The sequence below is a fragment of the Schistocerca americana genome, chromosome 9 (genome assembly GCF_021461395.2).
Source record: "Schistocerca americana isolate TAMUIC-IGC-003095 chromosome 9, iqSchAmer2.1, whole genome shotgun sequence".
Classification (NCBI taxonomy): domain Eukaryota; kingdom Metazoa; phylum Arthropoda; class Insecta; order Orthoptera; family Acrididae; genus Schistocerca; species Schistocerca americana.
The window spans coordinates 48500426-48519801 of record NC_060127.1 but is presented as its reverse complement, the minus strand read 5'-3'; positions in this window follow the sequence as shown (position 1 = coordinate 48519801).

The following is a 19376-nucleotide window of genomic DNA, read 5'->3' as shown; positions in this document are numbered from 1 at the left end:
AACATGGATTCCGGAAACAGCGATCGTGTGAGACCCAACTCGCTTTATTTGTTCATGAGACCCAGAAAATATTAGATACAGGCTCCCAGGTAGATGCTATTTTTCTTGACTTCCGGAAGGCGTTCGATACAGTTCCGCACTGTCGCCTGATAAACAAAGTAAGAGCCTACGGAATATCAGACCAGCTGTGTGGCTGGATTGAAGAGTTTTTAGCAAACAGAACACAGCATGTTGTTAACAATGGAGAGACGTCTACAGACGTTAAAGTAACCTCTGGCGTGCCACAGGGGAGTGTTATGGAACCATTGCTTTTCACAATATATATAAATGACCTAGTAGATAGTGTCGGAAGTTCCATGCGGCTTTTCGCGGATGATGCTGTAGTATACAGAGAAGTTGCAGCATTAGAAAATTGTAGCGAAATGCAGGAAGATCTGCAGCGGATAGGCACTTGGTGCAGGGAGTGGCAACTGTCCCTTAACATAGACAAATGTAATGTATTGCGAATACATAGAAAGAAGGATCCTTTATTGTATGATTATATGATAGCGGAACAAACACTGGTAGCAGTTACTTCTGTAAAATATCTGGGAGTATGCGTGCGGAACGATTTGAAGTGGAATGATCATATAAAATTAATTGTTGGTAAGGCGGGTACCAGGTTGAGATTCATTGGGAGAGTGCTTAGAAAATGTAGTCCATCAACAAAGGAGGTGGCTTACAAAACACTCGTTCGACCTATACTTGAGTATTGCTCATCAGTGTGGGATCCGTACCAGATCGGTTTGACGGAGGAGATAGAGAAGATCCAAAGAAGAGCGGCGCGTTTCGTCACAGGGTTATTTGGTAACCGTGATAGCGTTACGGAGATGTTTAATAAACTCAAGTGGCAGACTCTGCAAGAGAGGCGCTCTGCATCGCGGTGTAGATTGCTCGCCAGGTTTCGAGAGGGTGCGTTTCTGGATGAGGTATCGAATATATTGCTTCCCCCTACTTATACCTCCCGAGGAGATCACGAATGTAAAATTAGAGAGATTAGAGCGCGCACGGAGGCTTTCAGACAGTCGTTCTTCCCGCGAACCATACGCGACTGGAACAGGAAAGGGAGGTAATGACAGTGGCACGTAAAGTGCCCTCCGCCACACACCGTTGGGTGGCTTGCGGAGTATAAATGTAGATGTAGATGTAAATGTTGAAGTGTTTGCGGAATGCAGGGCGTGCTAGCTGGCACGAACTACCGTTTTGATAAAATGCTCTGGCAGCGTACGCATGATGCTATGGGGTCCAGCACCCTATTAACACTACGCCGTCCGGCGACATCACAGTGGCGTCGTGAGCGTAGTATCGCTCAGTGGCCGGCTACAGCACTTTAGTATCTTTTGCATTCTGTTGGGGTTTTGTTAAGGTAACAATAAGTTACACACGTCAACAAGTTGTTTGTTCTTATAAGTACTTGTTCCCTTTCATCACGGCAGGCGAAAGAGACAATAGGATTATTTACGATGAATGCGAGGGCGTCTTGTCTGGCGTTCCGGACGACTTGGCCTATTGAAAAGAAGACATTGGATATGAAAAAAATGAAAGTGAAGCAGATCGTCGGAAGACAGTGAAATACGTCCAAGAAGAATTCGGTGAACTTTACGGTTGCCAACTGATTCGGCTGAATCAGACGAAGAAGACAGTGCAAAGTGGTCAGACTTTGATTTACCGAGGACCAACAATAAATCTGAAGGATCCCCAGGTCCAAAAATATTTCCCAAAGATACACAGAGCTTCGAGAATATCATAGAATTATATACTGGGAACAATCTATTTAAATATATTAGGAAAAAAATGGTTGAAATGGCTCTGAGCACTATGGGACTTAACATCTGAGGTCATCAGTCCCCTAGAACTAAGAACTATTTAAACCTAACTAACCTAAGGACATCACACGCATCCATGTCCGAGGCAGGATTCGAACCTGCGACCGTACCAGTCGCGCTGTTCCAGACTGAAGCGCCTAGAACCGCTCGGCCACAGCGGCCGGCGAGTATATTAGCAACGAAAGCAACAAGTACTACAATCAAAATTCCAATAGAAGGAAAATGGATTTTAAAAAATGCCAAATTTGTCGACGTTACGGAACCCTGCACTTATAAAATGGTTTGGGCTTGCTATCCTTATGGAAATTGTAAAAAAAAAAAAAGCAAGGATGGATGATTATTGGTCATCGAATCCGCTGATAGATACACCGATATTTCGCAAAACGATGTCCCGCAACCGATTCAGACAAATACTATCATTTTTATATTTTCCCGACAGCAACAATAAACTGGATAATGCCGACCGGCTTGTCAAGGTGCAATTCGTAACTGATTATTTTTTAAAAAAAGTATTAAGAAACGTTTAATGTAAGTCAAAACATCTCATTTGATGAAGGAATCATTCCGTGGCGTGGACGGTTAAATTGTAAAGTTTACAATCCGTCGAAAATTACGAAATACGGCATACTCACTCTGATGCTGTGTGATTCGAGTACGGGATACATATCCTCATTCAAGATATATTCCGGCGCTGGCCAGCCTTTAGCAAAAATAGTGATGGATTTATTGACACCTTCTGATGGAAAGTGGCATCACCCCTGCATGGATAATTATTATGTGTAGAACTTGCACAGAAGTTACTTGAAAAGAAAATTCGAGTTTGTGGAACGATACGGCAAAATAGAGCATTTCCGGAAAATTAAAGCGCGCAAAAATACGTGTTTGAGGCTTGTCATCAACGCAAAGGTGACAAGCGGCCGGCGACAAGCCAAGTAATCCGAATTAGCGCTGGGGGAGCCAAGCGAATAAATTTGTACGAGGTCTGCGGGCGGCGAAGTGTTAAAACTAAATGCTATGTCGCGCCAACGTAACTGACGCTATCCCCTCCACCTCTCTCCGACGCAGCTTGATTCGCGCGTCTTAAAATAGCTCGGTACTATGCCACAATACCACTGAGATTAGGTGTAAAATTACGTCATTGTACGGCACATAGTTCATCAGATATAACGTCGTACACAATGAGGTGCGTGAAAAACTGCCGCATCATGCGTGACATTTAAATTTATTACTTCTTTGTTCGTAACTCTATTTCCAAATAAATTTCACATACTGAATCCACATATGCCGCTGAATGTACCTCTAAAATTATTTCATTGTACGACACATAATTCGGGAGGTGTGACGTCATAAACAGTGAGAAGCGTGAAAAATTGCTGCATAGTACACGATGTTTAAATTTATTAATTCGTTGCTACTAACTCCATTCACAACACCTACTTCAGACAGTAGCCACGCACGCCGCCGAACGTACCTATAAAATTATATCATAGTACAACACATAATTCGGGAGATGTGACGTCATAAACAATGAGAAGCGTGAAAAACTTCCGCGTAGTATACGGGCTGAAAAGTATTTAAACCGACAAACTCTGGGAGGTTGTAGGGGACATCAAAACAAATATTTTTCCCGAATGTCATTTTTTCCTATGAGGAGTATTTAAACCGGTAGAGGAGGATTTCTCTGGCGGCAAAGTAAATAAACCAACAAACACTTTTCCATTTTTTTATGACCAAGAGACCACACATTAACACAACCCAATTTCAATTACAGTAGATTTTCAAAAATGCCTCCATTGACACGTAAACAAAGGTTACACCGTCGGCTCATGTTCTGTCTGACACGGGCAAAAACCCCAGGAGTATCCTGATCTATTCCTGCTGCTGCTACTATCCGGGCAACCAGATCCTCTTCTGATGCAACAGGAATTGCGTAAACAAGGTTGTGCATCTCTCCCCACACAAAAAAGTCCAGAGGACACATATCTGGGGATCGAGCAGGCCATGGTACAGGACCACCTCTGCCAATCCACGTTTCTGGGAACCGTCGGTCCAGGAATCGACGCACACGACAACTGAAATGTGCCGGCGTCCCGTCAAGTTGGAACCACATGCGTTGTCTTGTAGGGAGCGGGACGTCTTCCAGCAATTCTGGCAATGCTCTGGCGAGAAAATTGCAATAGTGCCTGCCATTTAATGGCCTAGGTAGCAGATACGACCCAATTAAACAGCCCCCCAACAACACCGACCCACACATTAACGAAGAACCGCACCTGATGAGCGCTAGTGATGTGGGTTATCCTCACTCCAAACATGCGAATTGTGCATGTTGAAGACTCCATCACGCCCGAACGTTGCTTCATCGGTAAACAACACAGAGGATGGAAATGTGGGATGCATGTCACACTGTTCCGGGTACCGCTGCAAAAACTGTGCTCTGGGTGGATAATCAACTGGTTCCAGGTCGTGGACACGCTGTAAATGAAATGGACGTAACAACTGCTCTCGAAGGACTGTTCTTACATTCGTCTGATTCGTCCCCATGTTACGTCCAATTGTACGAGTGGTGATTGAAGGATCCCGTTCCACATGCTGCAAGACAACTTCCTCAAATTGGAGCGTTCTTACCGTGCGACAGCGCCCTGTCCAGGTAATCTGCTAAATGACCGGGTCTCACGCAGACGTTGGTACACAGCAGCAAAGGTCGTATGAAGCGGGATACAGTGATTAGGATATTGTTGTTGATAAACCCGCTGTGCAGCTCGTCCGTTGTGGTGCGCTACGTAGTACGCTCCAACCATATCAGTGTACTCACTCCAGGTGTATAGCTCCATTAGTAAACAGAGACAATGCACTGCTACACTGGTGGGCTGCAGTTGCCTACAACTGAAGAGCGTAATACACCCTCTAACAACTGTAGATTGTAATACGGCGTCTAACAACTGAAGAGCGTAATACGGCCTCCACCGGTTTAAATAATCCTCATAGGAAAAAAAAAATGACATTAGGGAAAAATATTTGTTTTCGTGTCTCCTACAACTTCCCAGAGTTTGTCGATTTAAATACTTTTCACCCTGTATGGTGTTTAAATTTATTACTTCTTTAGCACTAACTCTATTACCAACATAATCTCCAGGCAGTATCCACGTATGCCGCTGAATCTACCTACAAAATTATATCATTCTGCAACTCATAGTTCGGGATATATGACGTCACAAACATACACCACAAGGCCAGTACCTGCGTGGTACGGTCGTAGACGCACAGACGTAAATAAATACTAAATACCTGAACAACGTCGGGATTCTTCGATAGTAAATAAACAGAGTCGTGCCACTTCATTACAATTAATCGTACAAATGATCCGTGGTACATGGAACTAACTAATGGGAAAAATGGAAGTGGCTCCACAAATACCCTCCGCAACACGCCGTAAGCAGGTGGGTTCCGGAGTCCCGGTGTAAAAGCCCAGCACACAGCTCCCTGGAGCCGGCGGAACTGGGTGGGCGGGGGGGGGGGGGGGGGGGATTTTTTTGCTTCTTCGGCTTTCCGCTTTCCTCGGCTCGTGGCTTGTGCTATAGCCAGCAAGTGGTGCACGGCTGTGGGAGAAAGTGTGCGCGGGCCGCATTCCTGCTGAAAGACGGGGCCAGGAAGATGGCCCACAAGAGCCGCACACGAACGGCCACTATAGTGGGACGCACGGATGTGCACTTCTGTGCGCATGCGCTGCAGCCCCGATACTACACGCCGTCCTCTACAACGAAGTATGCTGCCATTCCTTTACAGTACGGCTTAATTTCGACGGGAACGCGCTGCAACGACGTTCCAACACTTTTTGTTTTTAGCTTACTGGAGATTTAAAATACTATACCAGTATCAAATCGAAGCATCGAAACGTAATTAGACTTTGCCGCTGCGCCAACACCAGTAAACGTTACAATGGGATACAACGTCACCCGATGAGCAGAGGCGCGTGTAACTATGTTCTTCATGTCCGCCCCGATAGCCAATGCCTGACATTAACCGAAAGTGTACTGCGTTATATATTAAACGAACAACCCATTTGTTGGACAAGGAACCTCTCAGCGTAACCAGTTGGCTCTTCCGAACCTTACAACCCACCGATATGCACCCACCCATTGATGTAGGTAAAATACATTACAAACTACGAAATGTAAAGCAGTTTTTTTCTTGAAGTAAGCTATATTGATGGACATTATTTCACGCAGGAATTACCGACGACGCACCTGTTATTAAAAAGATGGACATCTCCAATAGTCCAGAATCCCATTGAACTTAAATACCCGAGTGTTCATTGGAAGGCAGTTTGGGACAACATAAGTTTAACCGTCCGCACTGCTGAGGTGGCGTCCACATGGTATAAAGTGGTCAACGATGTTATACCCACTAATGAAAGGTTGCATAGAATCGGCTTATGTGACAGTGATAAATGCGTCCGCTGTGGTCTGGTCGACACCTTACGCCATCGCTTCACTTGTGGTGGTCAAGTCATTGACTGGAAATGGGTGCAGCAGAGGCTGGGCCTGATTACCCGCAGCAGCCCAGCCAGCCACTGCGCCGACATCCTGCTCTGGCCGATTTTCGCACTACCAACACCGTGAAGTGGACGTTAGGACAGTTTCTGACATAGATCATCATCCACAATAGTGAAGATACGAGGTGTGGCTAGAAAAAAACCGGACTGGTACTGGTGAAACAATAAAACGAATGCAATAAGGCTGAAAGTCGCGTGGCCTGTCACGTGACTCTCGCTCCGCCTACTGCTCGAGTTTCATCTGCCTCCTGCACTCAGTCTGCCCGTGGCGTCTGTTTTAAGTAGTTGACGTTTTGTCTGTGCGTTGGAAAATGTTGAGTGTACAGAAAGAACAGAAAGAACAGCGTGTTAACATCAAATTTTGTTTCAAACTAGGAAAATCTGCAAGTGAAACGTTTGTAATGTTACAACAAGTGTACGGCGATGATTGTTTATCGCGAACACAAGTGTTTGAGTGGTTTAAACGATTTAAAGATGGCCGCGAAGACACCAGTGATGACACTCGCACTGGCAGACCATTGTCAGCAAAAACCGATGCAAACATTGAAAAAATCGGTAAACTTGTTCGACAAGATCGCCGTTTAACAATCAGAGCAGTGTCTGAGTTAACAGGAGTTGACTTGTTGTCTTGTCGAACAAGTTTACCGATGTTTTCAATGTTTGCCTCAGTTTTTGCTGACAATGGTCTGCCAGTGCGAGTGTCATCACTGGTGTCTTCGCGGCCATCTTTAAATCGTTTAAACCACTCAAACACTTGTGTTCGCGATAAACAATCATCGCCGTACACTTGTTGTAACATTACAAACGTTTCACTTGCAGATTTTCCTAGTTTGAAACAAAATTTGATGTTAACACGCTGTTCTTTCTGTACACTCAACATTTTCCGACGCACAGAAAAAACGTCAACTACTTAACACAGACGCCACGGGCAGACTGAGTGCAGGAGGCAGATGAAACTCGAGCAGTAGGCGGAGCGAGAGTCACGTGACAGGCCACGCGACTTTCAGCCTTATTGCATTCGTTTTATTGTTTCACCAGTACCAGTCCTGTTTTTTTCTAGCCACACCTCGTAATCTCATTAGTTTCGAGGCTTACATGAGAACGGCACGTTGGAAGATGAAACGTTACCCAATTTTCAGAAAAATGTTTGCTAACATGTTAGGCGTAGGGTAATTCTCGATGCCGGTAAGGACACAAATCATATGCAAGACTATGTAGAGAGCAAAATACACAACGAATAATGGGTTACACCTGTTCCTAGGACTGCTCCCGACTTCTCAATGGTGTTACTAACTTCATTATGACGTTTTCATTAATCTAGGTTTCCTGTGCATGTCTTGTTATCCGTTTGTATGCTCCAAATCACTTTGAGTTTGGACGGTTATGAATCAAATGACAGAACTGCCATTCTAGTCAAGATAGTCAATTATACGAGGGCTATCCACAAAGTACATTACGTTTTGGAATTAAAAATAAATAAAGTATTGCAAAATTTTTTTTATTGTATACAGATGAAAGCCACACTTAAATACTACTTTTCTCCATAGTTGCCGTTTTAATTAAGGCACTTGTCGTAGCGATAGACGAGATTGCAAATTCCTTCGTCGTAAAATTCGGCCGCCTCCGCCTTCAGCCACGTGGTTAATCAGTAACCCGGTAGAAATACGATTTTTGTCGATTTCCTGGAAAGAGGCACTACAATAAACTCTCAAAGGTATTGCCAAAGTCTGCACAACCTCAGAAGAGCAATACAAAACAAGCGCAGGCGAAAGTTGGGCTCAAAGATCTTGCTGATTCACGACAACGCCCGGGCCCACACGGCAAATGCCACTCGTGAAGTTCTCGAATCTTTTAAGTGGGAGTTGTTTCCTCATCCGCCGTACAGTCCCGACCTGGCACCGAGCGGCTTCCACTTATTCCCAGCAATGAAGAAGTGGTTGGCTATGCAGCGTTTTGATGACGACGCACAGCTTCAAGAAGAGGTAACCACGTGGTTGAAGGCGCAGGCGGCCGAATTTTACGACGAAGGAATTTCCAAGCTCGTCCATCGCTACGATAAGTGCCTTAATTTAAATGGCAACTATGTAGAAAAGTAGTATTGAAGTGTGGCTTTCATCTGTATATAATAAAATTTTTTTGCAATGCTTTATTTATTTTTAATTCCAAAACGTAATGTACTTTGTGGATAGCCCCCGTATATATGTTTGCGTTTTGGTTCTATGTCTCCGTCTGGACTGAAGAGGCTATTGTCAGCCCTATTTTTGTTCTATTTTGTAAGCTTACAAATGGCACTATATTGAAATGTGTTCTTCAGTCTATTGTAGGATACACTTCGTGTTGAAACAGTTCCAGTACTTGATTATTTTGTTTTTGTGGTTATGTACATATATGGTTGTTTTAATAAAGGAAAAAAAACAGCCACGTAGTTTGCGTGATGGATTGCCATCCTACGGGCCCGGGTCCTATTCCCGGCTGGGTCGGAGATTTTCTCCGCTCAGGGACTGGGTGTTGTGTTGCCTTCATTATCGTATCATATCCCCATCCGGCGCGCAGGTTGCCCAATGTGGCGTCGAACCTGCACCAAGACGGCCGGACCTGCCCTGTAAGGGGCCTCCCGGCCAAGGACGCCAAACACTCATTTCCATCATAAAAATAAACATGATGTAAACATTACACCATCCATTCTTCCGCGTTTGCTTGAATCTCATGGGATTTGAGGGTTGAATAACTCTTAGGCGGTTTTTTTGTTCTGCTGATTTTTTATTTGTATGAACTAATTTTTGGCTTGTTAGGCCATCTTCAGATAACTACTGGCTATTGTTTACAAGGAGCTTGAGTTCTTACGAACCAAATATTCTGGACTAAGATACAACGTACTTACATACGATCTTTAGTTGTGGTATTGTCTTTGGAATTATGGTCGCAGGTTCGAATCCTGCCTCGAGCATGGATGTTTGTGATGTCCTTAGGTTAGTTAGGTTTAACTAGTTCTAAGTTCTAGGGGACTAATGACCTCAGCAGTTGAGTCCCATGGTGCTCAGAGCCATTTGAACATTTTGTCTTTGGAATTGTTAAACATGTCGTTTGCTTTTTGTTGTGTAAGACTGTTCTTTAGCATAATAAATCACATTTTATGGTTTGTCAGTGCCTTGCATGACAACAATTAGCATTATTTAGAATACTCATTATTACAAAATTATAAATTTTTAATGTTTTTTGTGAACAGTTGCACTGGACGCTAATTCTTGCTTGTACAACAGTGATGTTTTCTTTGGGGGTTACATTTTGATATTAGAAATATTTTTTTGACATTACTGTATTAATAAATACCAAATATTACATTGTTACAATTAGGAATGTAAACACACAAGGTATATTACATTATATTGGGGTGTGAATTTGTTTATTATTGGGACACTTTGTGTTCAGTAGCAGGTTTACTGTATTTTGTAAAGTTTAAGAGCGGTGATGTGCTCAGTTATAATTGGTCATTTAGAATTAGCTAGCAATGATGTGAGCAGTTGCAGTTCAGACGTAAAAAGAGATGAGCCAAGAAACAATATAGCTTCGAACGTCATTTAGTTTTTAAAGAGAATGAAATAATACTCAGAGAAACTCCAGCAGTAGCGCGCGCTTCTTAGGTGACCAGATGTAAATAAAATGCTCTCGTTCTCACCTGACACGGTATTCTCATTGCAATCAAGACTGACGAAAACTCCTAACTTAAACACACGGTAACTTTTCTGAGCGAGCTATGAGTGATGCAAAAGCATACTGCAGCGACTTCACTGTACTGTTGAATACTGATGCCCCTGAAAGTATTACTTACAGTCAGTCCTCCGGCAACCTCTTAGTCCCTTCTTTATCCGAATCCGAGAAATGCGTTTCAGTACTGCAAATGTCACATGCAATGTTGATAACGAGTCGATCAACAACAGAATCCAGGAAGCCACCCAGGCACAGCAATTTCTCTTCCTTTATGACGAGCCGTTCTACGAGGGCAGTTCAATAAGTAATGCAACACATTTTTTTTTCTCGGCCAATTTTGGTTGAAAAAACCGGAAATTTCTTGTGGAATATTTTCAGACATTCCTGCTTCGTCTCGTATAGTTTCATTGACTTCCGACAGGTGGCAGCGCTGTACGGAGCTGTTAAAATGGCGTCTGTAACGGATGTGCGTTGCAAACAACGGGCAGTGATCGAGTTTCTTTTGGCGGAAAACCAGGGCATCTCAGATATTCATAGGCGCTTGCAGAATGTCTACGGTGATCTGGCAGTGGACAAAAGCACGGTGAGTCGTTGGGCAAAGCGTGTGTCATCATCGCCGCAAGGTCAAGCGAGACTGTCTGATCTCCCGCGTGCGGGCCGGCCGTGCACAGCTGTGACTCCTGCAATGGCGGAGCGTGCGAACACACTCGTTCGAGATGATCGACGGATCACCATCAAACAACTCAGTGCTCAACTTGACATCTCTGTTGGTAGTGCTGTCACAACTGTTCACCAGTTGGGATATTCAAAGGTTTGTTCCCGCTGGGTCCCTCGTTGTCTAACCGAACACCATAAAGAGCAAAGGAGAACCATCTGTGCGGAATTGCTTGCTCGTCATGTGGCTGAGGGTGACAATTTCTTGTCAAAGATTGTTACAGGCGATGAAACATGGGTTCATCACTTCGAACCTGAAACAAAACGGCAATCAATGGAGTGGCGCCACACCCGCTCCCCTACCAAGAAAAAGTTTAAAGCCATACCCTCAGCCGGTAAAGTGATGGTTACAGTCTTCTGGGACGCTGAAGGGGTTATTCTGTTCGATGTCCTTCCCCATGGTCAAACGATCAACTCTGAAGTGTATTGTGCTACTCTTCAGAAATTGAAGAAACGACTTCAGCGTGTTCGTAGGCACAAAAATCTGAACAAACTTCTCCTTCTTCATGACAACGCAAGACCTCACACAAGTCTTCACACCCGAGAGGAGCTCACAAAACTTCAGTGGACTGTTCTTCCTCATGCACCCTACAGCCCCGATCTCGCACCGTCGGATTTCCATACGTTTGGCCCAATGAAGGACGCAATCCGTGGGAGGCACTACGCGGATGATGAAGAAGTTATTGATGCAGTACGACGTTGGCTCCGACATCGACCAGTGGAATGGTACCGTGCAGGCATACAGGCCCTCATTTCAAGGTGGCGTAAGGCCGTAGCATTGAATGGAGATTACGTTGAAAAATAGTGTTGTGTAGCTAAAAATCGGGGAATAACCTGGTGTATTTCAATGCTGAATAAAACAACCCCTGTTTCAGAAAAAAAATGTGTTGCATTACTTATTGAACTGCCCTCGTATATCCCGCCAACGTTCGGCAGTGATTGTGCAAAGACGGCGTGCGTTAGAAAGTCTGGCAGCTTAACAGTCTCGTTATTTCTCGGGCCAAATCCCTTAGCCTGGCTCCGGATCATTTCTGTTGGTATCATACTGTAATGAGACAGCGGCAAACGTAAAAATGCACCATTTGCTCGATACTGACAGAATGATTGTTTTAATGTTTCTACAACACATATCTACATCTGTGGTATAGAACAACGGACATAGTCCAAATAAAGAGGATTTAGTTTTTCATTTTCGCCTTAGTTAACTTGTTATTTAATTTAAACAACCTTTATTAACAGTGTTTTATAAAGATCGGTAACTGAGGATTTGTATTAGAAATGAAAACAGGAATTTCACGTGCAATATGCACTTACATTAAATTCACAAAAATGATGATTAATTACGAGACGTAGGTAATTGAAATTGAAGGAGAAAAAGAGATTGTTTTGGGAGAGGCTTGAACCAACGCAGCATGTAATATATTATTATGCTACTACACTACCGACATGTTCCTGTAAGTTTCAGTTGTATCTAAACAGTAGCTCGTAAAACTTCAAAGCCATCTCTGTAAATTCATGACAAACATTAAGGGCGTCTCATTTCTCAGCACTTTTTAGGCGTGTTCCACACGCGTGTTTCACTACAGAACAGGAAGCAGCCTCGGCAATTTTCACACTGCGTATTAACACCGCGACAACCGAGCACAACAGTGCATAGGCTGTGACTGTACACGATTTTTGGAATAAAAAGTACATAGCTAAAGGGTGATTAACAAAAGCATTGATGTCTGCTAATACATTTGAATTCCTTAAAGTTTCGTTTGACGTAACTTAACAATAACGTATGTAATACTTAGGACCTACTTCCATGAGCGCAACTACACCGGTGTACGTGTGCTACGGCTCCTGACCAATAATCGCGTTTGTGTTTGTTTAGACCAGCTTTATTCTTATGGTACAGAGGCAAAAGTAAAAATACAGCATTTGCTCGATGCTGTGAGAATGATTGTTTTTCATGTTTCTACAACACATACCTACATCTGTGGTATAAAACAATAGACATAGTCCAAATAAAGAGGATTTAATTTTTCATTTTTGCCTTAATTAAATTGTTATGTTTCCTTCATTTAAACAACCTTTATTAACAGTGTTTTATAGAGATCGATAACGGAGAATTTATATTTGAAATGAAAACAGGAATTTCGAGTGCAATATGTAATTAAATTAGATTCAGAAAAATGATGATGAATTTTACAATTACGAGATGTAGGTAATTGAAATTGAAAGAGAAAAACCAGCGCACCATGTAATATATTATTATGCTAGTACACTACCGATTCCCCTTTCCATAAATGTGCATGTAAGTTTCAATTGCATCTAAACAATAGCTCGTAAAACTTCAAAGCCAATATATCTGTAAATTCATGACAAACATTAAGAACAACCTATTTCTCGGCTCTTTCTAGCCGAGTTCCACACGCGTGTTTCACTACGGAACAGGAAGCAGCCTAAGCCATTTTGAGACTGCGTATTAACACCGCGACAATCAGAGCACAACAGTGCAGAGGTTGTGACTGTACACGATTTTTTGAATAAAAGCTACGTAGCTAAAGCGTGATTAACAAAAACGTTGATGGCTGCTAATACATTTGGATTCCTTAAAGTTTCGTTTAACGTAACTGAGCAATAACGTATCTAATACTTAAGCAGGACCTACTTCCAAGAGCGCAACCACACCAGTGTGCGTGTGCTACAGCTGCTGACCAATAATCGCGTATGTGTTTGTTTACACCAGCTTTCATAATGGTTCAAATGGCTCTGAGCACTATGGGACTTAACATCTGAGGTCATCAGTCCCCTAGAACTTAGAACTACTTAAACCTAACTAACCTAAGGACATCACACACATCCATGCCCGAGACAGGATTCGATCCAGCGACCGTAGCGGTCGCCCGGTTCCAGACTGTAGCGCCTAGAACCGCTCGGCTACTCCGGCCGGCTTACACCAGCTTTATTCTTATGATGAACGGAGTATAGAATAATACATACAGGTGAGAAGAGTCATGGGATAGTGAGATGCACATATAGAGATGGCAGTAGTATCGAGTACACAAGGGATAAAAGGGCAGTGCACTAGCGGAGCTGTCATTTGTACTCATGCGTTGCATGTGAGAAGGCTTCCGATGTTGTTAAGGCCACACGATGGGAATTGACAGGCTCTACAGGTAGTAGGAACTAGACGCATGGGACTTTCCATCTCGGAAATCGTTAGGGAATTCAATATTGTGAGATCCACAGTGTCAAGAGCGTGTCGACAATACCAAATTTCAGGCATTACCTCTCACCACGGACGATGCAGCGACCGACAGCCTTCACTTAACGACCGAGAGCAGTGACGTTTGCGTAGGGTTGTCACTGCTAACAGACAAGCAACATCGCGTGAAATTACCACAGGTATCAATGTGCGACGTACGACGAACTTACCCGTTAGGACGGTGCGGCGAAATGTGACGTTAATGACCTATGGCACCAGATCACCGACGCGAAAGCCGTTGCTAACAGCACATCACCTGCAGCACCTCACCTGCGCTCGCGACCGTATCGGTTGGACCCTGGATGACTGGAAAACCGTGACCTTGTCAGATGAGTCCCGATTGTCGTTGGTAAGATCTGATGTTAGGTGTGGTGTGCGTGCTGTAAGACCTTCGGTACACACACCATCAGATTATTTGACTTGTCGCTCTAACGAAGTAGGCGAGTTCAAAATGGTTCAAATGGCTCTGGGCACTATGGGACTCAACTGCTGAGGTCATTAGTCCCCTAGAACTTAGAACTAGTTAAACCTAACTAACCTAAGGACATCACAAACATCCATGCCCGAGGCAGGATTCGAACCTGCGACCGTAGCGGTCTTGCGGTTCCAGACTGCAGCGCCTTTAACCGCACGGCCACTTCGGCCGGCAAGTAGGCGAGTGTCAGCAATATGTCTCGTGGTCTTATCGTGGCGTGTTTATCTTCTGCCGTTAGGTCAGACAATAGAAATGCCACTTGCACGCTTAGAGTAGCAGATTGACGGTGACCAACTTAAAACAGAACTTGATTAATTTTCATACACATTTATTAAAATAGTAACAAATATAGACATTACGTAACTTGATTCTGGATGCTGTTTACAATTGACAATCTGAATTTCCTGTGGTCTTGGTACATTAACCTTATTCTCACATATCTCTGATACTTGACAAAGTGTCTATACGTTTCTCGTCATGGCTATGTACTGGAATATGGTAGTCTTATTAGGCGCAGACTGAAACTTGACTATAGACTGGTACAGACTAACGCAGACTAATGCAGACTGACTAATCGGAGGTCTGTACACTCGTTATAATTCCTCGCGCGTTCAGGTATCACTGCATGAGTGTGAGAGTGTGATCTGCGAGGAGAAAAGGTTCTACGTTAGCAGCAATGTCATTGGCTGCGTTACATATTAATACTCGGATTGGCGGAAGCAGAATTTGGTCCGTCTCTAAGGCAGCGCCATCTTGTAGTGCGGAGACGGACGAGCACTGCGCCTGCGCTGTTCTGCTTAGCGGGGCGCGCTCTAGTGGGAAAGTTGTGTACGCGCTGACTGCGTGGAACTATGTACACAACAGTAGGGTTCCAGTGTGTCACAGGTCGCACGAAGCCATGGACTCCTAATGGTATAGGCTGTGTTTGCATGGAGTGGACTGGGTCCTCTGTCCTGTTCGGTCTGGAACCACGAGAACACTGGTCGCAGGTTCGAATCCTGCCTCGGGCATGGATGTGTGTGATGTCCTTAGGTTTAAGTAGTTCTAAGTTCTAGGGGGCTGATGACCTCAGAAGTTAAGTCCCATAGTGCTCAGAGCCATTTGAACCAGTTTGTCCTGTTCGGCTATTTGTAGACGACTTGCAGCCATTATAGACGTCATCGTCGCATATAACGATGGAATTTTTATGGATGACAATGCGCCCTGTCACTGGACCACAGTTGTTCACGATTGGTTTGGAGAACATACTCGACAATTGGAGCAAACGATTTTCCCACCCAGATCGCCCGGCATGAATCCCATCGAACATTTATGAGATATAATCGAGAGGTTAGATGGTGCACGAAATACTGCACCGGGAACACCATTACAATTATAAACGGCTACAGCTCATCCTGGCTCAATATTTCTGCAGGGGACTTTCAAAGACTTGTTGAGTCCATGCTACGTCGAGTTGATCCGTTGTGCCATTCAAATGTGTGGTGTCACCGCCAGACACCACACTTGCTATGTGGTAGCTTTAAATCGGCCGCGGTCCATTTAGTACATGTCGGACCCGCGTGTCGCCACTGTGTGATCGCAGACCGAGCGCCACCACAAGGCAGGTCTCGAGATACGGACTAGCTCTCGCCCCAGTTGTACGACGACTTTGCTAGCGACTACACTGACGAAGCCTTTCTCTCATTTGCCGAGAGACAGTTAGAATAGCCTTCAGCTAAGTCCATGGCTACGACCTAGCAAGGCGCCATTAGTCTTACCTAGTTTGATAGTTATCGTATGAAATGTCTCATCAAGAACGTTGTAAACCAATGACGGATTAAAAGTTAAGTATTAAAGCAGCTACGTACTTTTCTTGCTACCATTCAATACGTATCCTGTTTCAGACCTCTATCTAGCTTAAGTGAGATTACGCGTGCCTTTCGGCTACTTCAGTGTGGCGTAGCTGTCTTGTTACGCCACAACAAAATGGAGGTCCGACACGACATTGGGAGGTATTCGATGACTTTTCTCACACCATTGTATGTCAGGTAATGAAATATTGTAGCCAAGAAATTAAAGTTTCCAGAAAATTTACGTTGAGTTTTTCTGAAACGTAGGAATACATGCGCACACACAAAACTTCACCTTCACCGAGCAGCTAGAGCGCAACTGTTTGAGCGTGTTGTATGGCCGAAGTGTTGCATTATTAGAAATTAAGCACTGGTTTCCATCTAGCTTTCGTGTCTCCACCTATACTTACAGGTTACAAATCAGAGTATGGTATGCGGCGGAAGGCATATATCGTTCTTCTCCCCCACTGTTGTTGCAGTTTTTACTGTTTACGACTCGTTCTGGTACTATGGAAGTCATATTGATGGCTTAACTGAGGTCCTATTATCCTGTCTCTCCTTCTTAATAGTGTTTCTCATATGTTCCTTTCTCACTGATTCTGCAGAAAACCTGATTTCTTACTTCTACTTGTATCTCATCCGTCCTAATTTTCAACATCTTTCTACAGCATCACGTCTCAGACGCACCGATCCTCTTCGTTTTCTGCTTCTCCCACAGTCCACAATCCATTCCCCTACAATGCCGTGTTACAGGCGTACATTCTCACGTATTTATTCCTCAGATTGAGGCCTAAATTTCACACTAGTAGACATCTTTTTGTCGGAAATGCCCCCTTCGCCTGCGCTAACCTCCTTTTTATGTCCTCCGTGCTTCGTGTGTTATGTATTCTTTTGCTTCCCAGGTAGCAGAATTCTTCAACTCTGTCAACTTCGTGGTCACTAATTTTAAGCTTATCACTAACGTAATTTCTGCTATTCATAATTTCTTTCGTCTTTTTTTCGGTTTTCTACCAATACGTAGTGGGTTTTCATTAGGCTGTTCATTCAGTTCAATAGCTACTGTAATTCTTCATCTATCTTACTGACGATAGAAGTAAATGCAAATATTATCACTTGTGTCCGTTCAGCCTGAAGTCATCATCAGAAATAAAAATACAAAAACATAAAATTACTGTTGAACATTAAAATTTTAAGCAATTACTTCTTTATAGCCGACGGCAATTGCGCATTTTTCTCTTTTCTGTATTCAGTTCCGATAATAACTCATAGGGGCTGAACCCGAACTACAGACATTAATTCAAACCGCTCCTCATTTAGTCACACGAGAATAACTGGTCGGTTTTGGACTAAAATCTAAGATAGTCAGTAGGTATCAATGGTGGCGACACTGTCGAAGAAATGAATTACAAGTGGGATTTATGTTTCTCCTAGAATGTATTATACGTACTTGTGACGTCAGAAACGCTTAACTGTGGCGCTACAGGAGAAATTATAAATTTTTAAAGAAAAAGATGGAGTAAAATGCTGTGGATATAAAAGTGTCCAATTTTCAGTGTAAAACTGCATGATGTTATGGCCAGCAATTTCGATGCGCACGCATAAGCGTATAAGCGTTCAAATTCAAATGGCTCTAAGCACTATGGGACTTAACAGCTGAGGTCGTCAGTCCCCTGGACTTAGAACTACTTAAACCTAACTGACCTAAGGACACCACACACATCCATGCCCGAGGCAGGATTCGAACTTGCGAGCGTAGTATCAGCGCGGTTCCGGACTGAAGCGCCTAGAACCGCTCGGCCACCGCGGCCGGCCGCATAAATGTGAAACACACTGTTAGCACTCGGAACTCTGGCTCATAGCAACTGGCCCAGAATGTGGGCAACCTTTCTCTAAATTGTTTCAGATACAACCCCAACACATCAAGTGTCAGCGTTTTTCAAATGTTCCTATGCGATACTGCAGCAAACCTCCTAATTCTTATCGTATCCTTCCATCTAATTTTCAACATCCTTATAGCACCACGTCTCAAAGGCTTCGATTGCCTTCTTTTCCAGGTTTCAGACACTTCTTGCTTCACTTCCATACAGCGCTATGCTATAGTACATTCCCGGAAACTTCTTCATCAAATTCGTCTGTAGTACCACGTCTCAAACGCTTCGATGACAGTTTAGAATTCAATATTATTACTGTTACAGTGTGGAAGGTATTACGGAAAGACCTGTCTTTCAAACTGTAACTGTTGCAAGCTTTATGAGAAAGGGACAAAAGAAAAACGAGCTGACTTTTGTGTAGAAATGTTTAAAAAATGCAGACTGAAGCTGATTTTCTTAATAAAATTGTGTTCAGTGACTGAACCACGTTCAGTACTTGCAGCATAATATTCGGACATGAGGTGAGCAAAAAGCAACGTCACGTAATCGAACTTGTACGGAACTCACCTAAGGTAAATGTTTTTTGTGCAGTAAGCTGTAACAAGATTTACGGTCTTTTCTTTTTTGCCGAGCCGATTGTAACCGGTACCTGGACATGCCTGAAAATTGTCTAATTCCTCAATTTCGACAGGGTATGGGCATAGAATTTATTTTCTACTGAGATAGCGAGCCATCACATTATCATCATGAAGTTGTCGCGTATCTCTGTAGGAATGTGCCGACTTGGATTGGATGTGGTGCAATATCCTGGCCTCCATTATAACCTGATTTAACACCAGTGACCTTATAGGGTATGGGTTCCGCCTTTTTGCACACACACTGATTCTTTTACCCGAACATGTTTCAGCATCTCTGTGCCATCATCAGTGGGTGTTCTGTTTACTGAAAACTGTAAAAAGTGAAAGTGTTTTAGGCTATAACTGATTTAGCAAAACAAGGCCTAAAGAAAGTTTTCTTTCGGTTTTCTTCTTACCGCGATTTTACATTATACGGTTTTGCAGGGCTCACTGTATAGTGTCCTGCACTGATAGCTTTTCATCTGCAAACCA